Genomic DNA, 7,460 nt, shown 5'->3' with positions numbered 1-7,460 from the left:
TGGATGGAATTGGCAAAGGGCCGGGTGGCCAGCGTGCGCGCATCAGCAGGCCCCTGAGCTGATGTAAGCAAAAAGCGGCCGTTCTTGGCAGCAGAGGGCCGTAGGGGGCCCTATGGCCAGAAACTGGCGCAGGATGCCTGCCGATTTCCAGCCGTAGGCAGCCCTACGGCCCCAAATGGGCGTAGGAGATTGCCGATTTTGGCTGTAGGGCCACCTACGGCCATTTTTTAGCGTAGATGACCCCCGATCTCCCAATTATGTGCCGTAGTTTGGCCTACGGCCAAAAACCACCTGCCCTTTGACGCTAGCTATGAATATCGTGGGGGTGTAACGATTTCCTACGGCACCAGCCTATTGTAAATCATTTCCAATTTCCAAACTTCATAACAGCAAAAGGATTCCCCAATTTTTCCAATTGCACAGGCTTTGCGATCCAGGATTTGACAGTCGTTATACAAGTGCGATCTGAAATCCACTCATAGTGGCCAGGATCTCAGATTGCAGGCAGGAAAAATTCAAAATCTCAAATTGCAGCTGATCGCACATCTGCTGCAATCTGAGGGATCGCACAAGCTGGCTGCAAGTGGATTTTCAAATTGTTATACATGTGCGATTTTTTTTTCTTTTTTTGTTGGACGAGAGCCCAGCTGCGACTTACCGGATTGCAGACCTTGCCTGATTTGACAAGCGTTATACACGTGCAATTTATGGATCGGCTTAACCAGTGCCATCATAGCTAGCAGCAGGATCTAGTCAAAAATAATCGCACATGTATAACGATCTGAAAATCCAGCTGCAGCCAGCTTGTGCAATTTCTCAGATCGCAGCAGGCATGCGATCAGCTGCGATCTGAGATTCTGAATTTTTCCTGCCTGCAATCTGAAATCCACTCTGAGTGGTCAGGATTTCAGATCACATGTGTATAACGACTCTCAAATCCTGGATCGCACAGCCTGTGCAATAGGAAGAATCGGGAATTGCTTTTGCTGCTAGCTATGAATTTGCAGATCGCACCCTGCTTGATCCTGCCTGCAATTTGCAGATTGCACCAGCACTCATAGCCAGCAGCAGGGCCCAGCTGCAATTTATCGGATCGCACACTGTGCCCGATTTGACAAGTGTTATACACATGCAATTTACGGATTGGCAAGGGCCTTGCCAATCTTTGAATTGGCCCACCCAGTGCAATTTGCAGATCACACCCGTGCCCATCTGCCTGCGATTTGCAAATTGCACTAGCACTGATCCTGCCTGCGATTTGCAGATTGCACCAGCACTGACCCTGCCTGCAATTTGCAGATTGCACCAGCACTGACCGTGCCTGCATTTTGCAGATTGCCCCACCTGGTGCAATTTTGGGATTGTGGTCACGGTCAACTCTGCCTACAATCTGGTAGATCGCACCTGGTTGGCCCATCTACTAGAGTACATGTGCACACCAAATTGTCAGATCAAACAGCATCTGCGATTTGGCGGAGCACACAAACACTGCAATCTGGTGCGTTGCACTTCTGACAGGGCGCACAACGCTTGCAATTTGATGGGGCGCACGACATCTTCGATTGCAAAATCATATTTTGCAGCAGGGTCGGGCCCAATTTTGGTTGTAGGCAGGCTGCAATCAAAAATTGGGGATCGATCTGTTGGAACACCTCTTAGGGTGCATGCAAGTCGGAACCAATGACAAACAACAAGTCTAGTTGTCTGGAATACCAAAGGACAGTATGGAGTCAACCGTAGGAGTCGAGTTCTTATTCCTGGACTCGGAACGGCTTTGGGGCCAGGTCGAGGGTAGGCCGACGGACTAGTTGTCAGAGATGCAAGGCAAGCGACAGTAGACACTTGTAGAGATGTGGAAGAGTGTGCGAGGGTAAGCTGAACCGATATAAGGGAATGATATGTGTATGATTTGATGAAGAAGCGGTCCCATCGTCGACCAGAAGCTGGTCGTATATATACGCTACAACTTTGCGCTGCGGGTCACTATAGACCTCTAGAGCAGCAACCATGATCCTGTAGCTGCAGGGGACCGTACCGCTCCGTCTCTTTGGTCAAGTTGCTCGACTCGACCGTGAACCGCGGCTCTCTAGATAACTAGACGTGTCTATCTAAAGGGGTAGAAATGGAGGGGTAGGAATGAAGGGGGATTGACCGTCAGTGAGGGGTAGCATCAGGGGTAGGAGCTGCTCCTTACCGCTACCCTTGCCTTGCCTGATGGCTCGGGTCGGGACTTGGGGGAGTCGGACCCGGGAGGCGCGTCCAGTGCTCTAGAGTGTCCCTTTCAATTGAATTGGTTTACTCTTTGCGTTCTTGTGCGAGACGGCGAGGTGCTCCAACATGATCCCTATCTTCGATTTTCTGATGCGTAGCCTACCTACGACTAGCTACAATCTAAAATCCGAAATTGGGCCTACCTACAATCCGAGATTGTAGCCCCACCTGCCTGCCTGCCTGCCTGCCTTGCCACCTCCCGGCCGCGTCTCTGCCGCCTCTGCACCGTCAATCATCAGAATCCTTGGAGAACTGCTCTCCGAGGATTCCGATGATTGACGGCCGCTCCGCTTCCGCTCTGCAGCAAGCAGTCAAGCTGGCTGGCTGGCTGGCAGGCTCGGGCGGGCAAGGTGGCTGGCAGGCTGGCGCGCAAGCCGGCTGGCAGGCAGGCTGGCTTGGGCGGGCTGGCTGGAGGACAGACTCGGGAGCCGGCCCGCTGGCTGGCTTGGGTGCGCGAGCCGGGTGGCTGGCTGGCGCAGCTGACTAAGCTTGCGTGCGCGCAAAAAAAAGTTGAGGCCAGGCCACGCTGCCAGGCTGCGTGTATGCTCACGCAGGCTTGCAGGCTTGCCTGCGTGTGTGCTCACACAGGCAGGCAGCCTGCCTGACCACCTGCCTGCCCGCCAGCCTCGGTATAAAGTCTTGCCCGCTCCGCTGTAGCTCCTTTCCTCCTGACCACTACCATCGACCCTCGCCTGCCACCGCTATTTGACCAACATTGACGCCACCAGACCAACATTGACGCCACCCACCGGCATCCAGCCGCCTTGTCCCATCATCCCTTTGCCTGCCATTGGTCCTTTGCCCGCCACCGCCACCCGACTGCCGTCGACGCCACCAGCTGGCATCCACCCCAGCCACCTTGGCCGCGTTACACCCTGCGCTTCATCATTTGCCACCGTCATTGCCAACTCGCTGCCACCACCTTTGCTGACTCCCTGCCACCACCAATGCCAATTTGCTGCAACCGCCTGCGCCTCTAACGCAAATTGCCCGGCCTTTCATAGCTAGCGTCAAAGGTACCTACGATTTAGGCTGTAGGGGTCCTTTGGCCCTAGACTCGGAATTCGGGAGTGTCCTTCGGCCTTTTTGGGCTGCCAGAGTCCTTTGGCCAGAAATCGGAGGTCTCCTGCGACTTTTTTGAGCCGCACAGGCCATACGCTTGGAAATCGGCAGGGTCCCGCGCTGTTTTGCAACGCAGCGCTGGTACGGCCAAAAATACGACTTTTTTTTTGCTTATGTCAGCTCAGGGGTCCGCCCTGCTGTTCCGCGCGCGCGCTGGCCCACCACCCGGCCCTTTGCCACCCGGCCCTTCTGCAAAATCCATCCGCCTGCCCACCCGACTCTCCTGCCCAACTACCACCACCATCCGACACCACCCGCCAGCCAGCCACCACCAGCCTGGCCTGGCCAACCCCCAGCCAGCCAGCCGCCACCCGCCAGCCGCCAGCCGTCAGTCCAGCGCAGCCACCAGCCGTCAGCGAGCCAGCCGCTGCCTGCTCGCTCAGCCAGTCCAGCCGCCAGCGGGGCCCCACCAGCCAGCAAGATGCCAGCCAGCTCTCAACAAAGCCCAGCCAGCCGACCGACCCTGCCAGCCAGCCAGCCAGCCAAGCCAGCCAGCCAGCCAGCCGCCCAACCCTGCCAGCCAGCCAGCCAGCCAGCCAGCCAGCCGCCAGCCGCCAGCGAGGCTCAGCGAGAGGCCCAGCCAGCCAGCCACCCGCCAAGCCAGCAGCCGCCAGCCGGCCCAGCCAGCCAGCCGGTGAGTTGCCAGCCGCCGCTGCTTCCGCCCTGCCGCTGCTTCTGCCCCGCCGCTGCTTCCGCCAGCAGCCGCTGTCAATCATCGGAAACGTTGGAGAGGCCCTCTCCGGCGTCTCCAATGATTGCAGGCCTTGCTTCCGCTCCGCCTCATGTGAGTTTGCTGTTTCCGCTCTTGTTCTTCTGCCGCTCAGCTGTGCACCATTGCTGACTCCTTCGCTCCCCTCTTCCCTTTGCCTGCTCCCTCACCACCTTATTGCTGCTGATGCTCTGCCGCTGCCGCTGCTGCCGCCCTGCTACCGCCCTGCTGTCACCTCGCTCTACCGCCGTTGCTGCTGCCACCCTTGCAGGTACCGTAGTATTGCAATCAAATCGTAGCTAGGATACGGCTGTGGGTGCGTGCTATGCCTGCGGTGTGGGAGCGACGCTGTCCTACGGCCCTGGTAGCGTAGGGGTCCTACGGCCCTGGCAGCGTAGGGGTCCTACGGCCCACAGGCCGAAGATGTAGACCGTCTAGCTATGGCCCTGGGGTAGCGAAGGAGATCTCCGACTCCCGAGGCCGTAGCTAAATCCCTGCCGCTAGCTATGTTTGTCAGGTGAGTGCATCAATCCACTGTGGCGCTCTTCTGCCATCGCTCTGTTGCAGCACGCTGACAGTCATAGCTAGGGGCAGGCTTTTGGCCTACGATTTTGGAAATCGTATGTCTCGTACGATATGGCAGTGCCGTAGGAGATCGTTAATCCCCTACGACACCGGGTGCTGTAGGAGGACCTACGGCAGTTTTGGCTGTAGGCATCCTACGGCCTGCTTACCGTAGGTCTACCCCCAAACCCACAGCCACATGTATCTACGGGCATTGCATTGCAAAATCTGAATACTAATATGCGGCAGCGTGGCGACAGCATTCATAGCTAACAACTAGGGGTACTTACGCTTCTGCGGCAGCGTAGCAGTGCTACGGTTCTTCCTACGCTTCGAAAAATCTGCAGCTACGATTTTTGGACCCGTGACCGTAGGGCCGCTATGGTCCCGAAGCGTAGGAAAATGTAGGGCCCTACGCTTCCGCGGCGCATAGCGGCCCTACAAATCTGAACCTGTAGCGGCCGTACAGTTTTGCCACCGGAATAAGCCAGCGCTTGTGATGTCGCACAGTAGCCTCACTCGCACAGTCGCATCTTGCATTGGGGGCACAGTTCTATTGCAATTCTACTACTACATGATGTGGCAAAGCGGCGAGGCAAAGCGACAAAGTGGCGGCGGAGGGAAAGGGCAGCAAGCGTGCAGCGAGGAGCACCGGAGCAGCGACCGGCAGCAGCGGCGAATGCGGGCGTCCCAGGCACAACAACGGTAAGCATCGAGTCGAGCAGCAGCAAGCGCAGCAACAGCACGCGGAGGCGGAGCAAGGCGGCAGGGCGAGGTGGGATGGCAGGGCGAGGCGACAGGGCAAGGTGAGGCAGGTTCGCAGATTGGTGGTGGCGGCGGCAGGTTGAAGGCAGGCGGCGGAGTCGATAGCAGAGGCGACGGCAGGGCGCGGCAAGAGCATCGACGGCGTGCGCAGAAAGAGGCAGTTGGAAGAGGAAAGAGGAGGAGCAGGCGTCAGCTATGCTTGCACGTTGGCTGACAGCGCAGTGGGCACGCCGGCAAGCAGGTAGCAGCACTCACCATAAGAAGCGGGGCCGTAGATAACGTTGATGCCGACGTTGGAGCGACTGCTGCTGCGGTGGCTTGGGAGGGCAGGGGCGAGGCAGAGGGGCAAGAGTAAGGCAAGGAGGCAAGGCTAGCATCAGTGGGACTCACGGTGGCAGCGTGACAAGGCCGGTGGCGTGGCGGTGGGGTCAAAGTTGCCGAAGGCGTCGGTGCGGTCGATGCAGTCGATGCGGTCGATGCCAGGAGCGGAGAGACGGCGTCAATCGTCAGAATCGTTGGAGACTTCGGAGAGCGTGCTCCGAAGGCTCCGACGATTGACGAGGTGAGGAGCGGAAAGGCGGCGCGGCAGCTGGGACTGGCAGTCGAGGCAGGGCTGGTGCTGGCGAGTCCAAGGGTGGTGTGGCTGGTGTGGCGATGCCGTCTGATGTCAACAGGATGCTGACAGGCAAGGTGGTGTTGGCGGCAGGCGGGGTGGCAGCGGCAGGAGCTGGGTGGCGGCGGGTGGCGTTAGGCGGTGGTGGTGGCGGGAGGTGAGGGAGCGGATGGAAATGTGGAGGGAAGGGCACGCGCGCGCGTCAGCCCCCTTTTCGAATTTTCGATCGCTCGCTGGCCGCCTGGGAGGCTCGGTTCCGAGTTCCGAGCCAGCCAGCCAGCGCGCGCCCGTCCCTTTGCCGCCGTCACCGCCACCGTCGCCCATCATTCCGCCGCCACCCGCACCACCACCACCGCCAACGTCGACCCGCCCATCGCCATCGCTCCGCTGCTTCCGACACCTCTGCAGCTCATCCAGCAAGCTGATGGCCAACTCTCGGTGGGCATCGACATCGGCCTGGGCTTGCAGGAGCGCCTTGCCCAACCTCGACTGCCGCCCTCGCCCACCACTACCTGTGCCTCGCTCTGCGCCGATGCTTGCCAGCTCGGGCCCACCCGCCAACATCTGCACTGCCGACACTTGCAAGATCGCCTGTAGATAGTAGTAGCTAACTTAGATTGCAATGCAAAGGTATCGGCCAGCAAATGGAGCGAGCCGTACTGAGGGTGGACAGCGTCGGCGCTACGCCGCAGCAGCGCAGCGCTGCTACAGTCCAGGATGCTGGCAGCCGCAGGCAGCCTACGCCGCGCACAACCGTTGCGTGTGCTACGCTTCTGGGAGCGTAGCAGGCCTACGGCTGCCAGCAGCAGGGTGCACCACGGGCCTTGGCAGCGTACCAGCCCTACGCTGCGGCATCGGCGGGCCAGCTGCTACGCTCCAAAGCGTAGCGGAATCGTAGGGCCGCTACGCTGGCCCAAGCGTAGCACCGGCCCGATGCCTGGCGCGTAGCCGATCTGCGCTAGGGGCTGGACCGTAGATTGGGCTACGATCGGGGATTTTCCAGAACGTAGCGGCCCTACGCACCAGAAGCCAGATCCCCCCTGCTGCTAGCTATGATTGGTGAGTGGCGGGGCGAGCAGGCAGGAAGGCAGGCGGCAGCAGGCAGCAGGGCGGCGGCAGAGCAGCAGAGCGGCAGCGCGGCAGCAGGCAACAGCGGCAGAGCATTGTTGGCAGCAAAGAAAGGCGGTGAGGGAGGAGCAGGCAAAAGGTAGACGGGAGCGAAGGAGTCAGCAACGGCAATCAGCAGAGAAGGACAAGAGCGGCACAAACTCACATGAGGCGGAGCGGAAGCAAGGGCCTCAATCATCGGAGACATCGGAGAGGGCCTCTCCGACGTTTCCGATGATTGACAGCGGCTGCTGGCGGAAGCAGCGGCAGGGCGGCTGCTGGTGGGTGGCTGGCTGGCAGGTCTTGCTT

Source organism: Pseudozyma flocculosa (assembly GCF_000417875.1).
Source record: "Pseudozyma flocculosa PF-1 unplaced genomic scaffold scaffold00014, whole genome shotgun sequence".
NCBI classification, from domain to species: Eukaryota; Fungi; Basidiomycota; class Ustilaginomycetes; order Ustilaginales; family Ustilaginaceae; genus Pseudozyma; species Pseudozyma flocculosa.
This window is presented reverse-complemented; position numbering follows the sequence as displayed.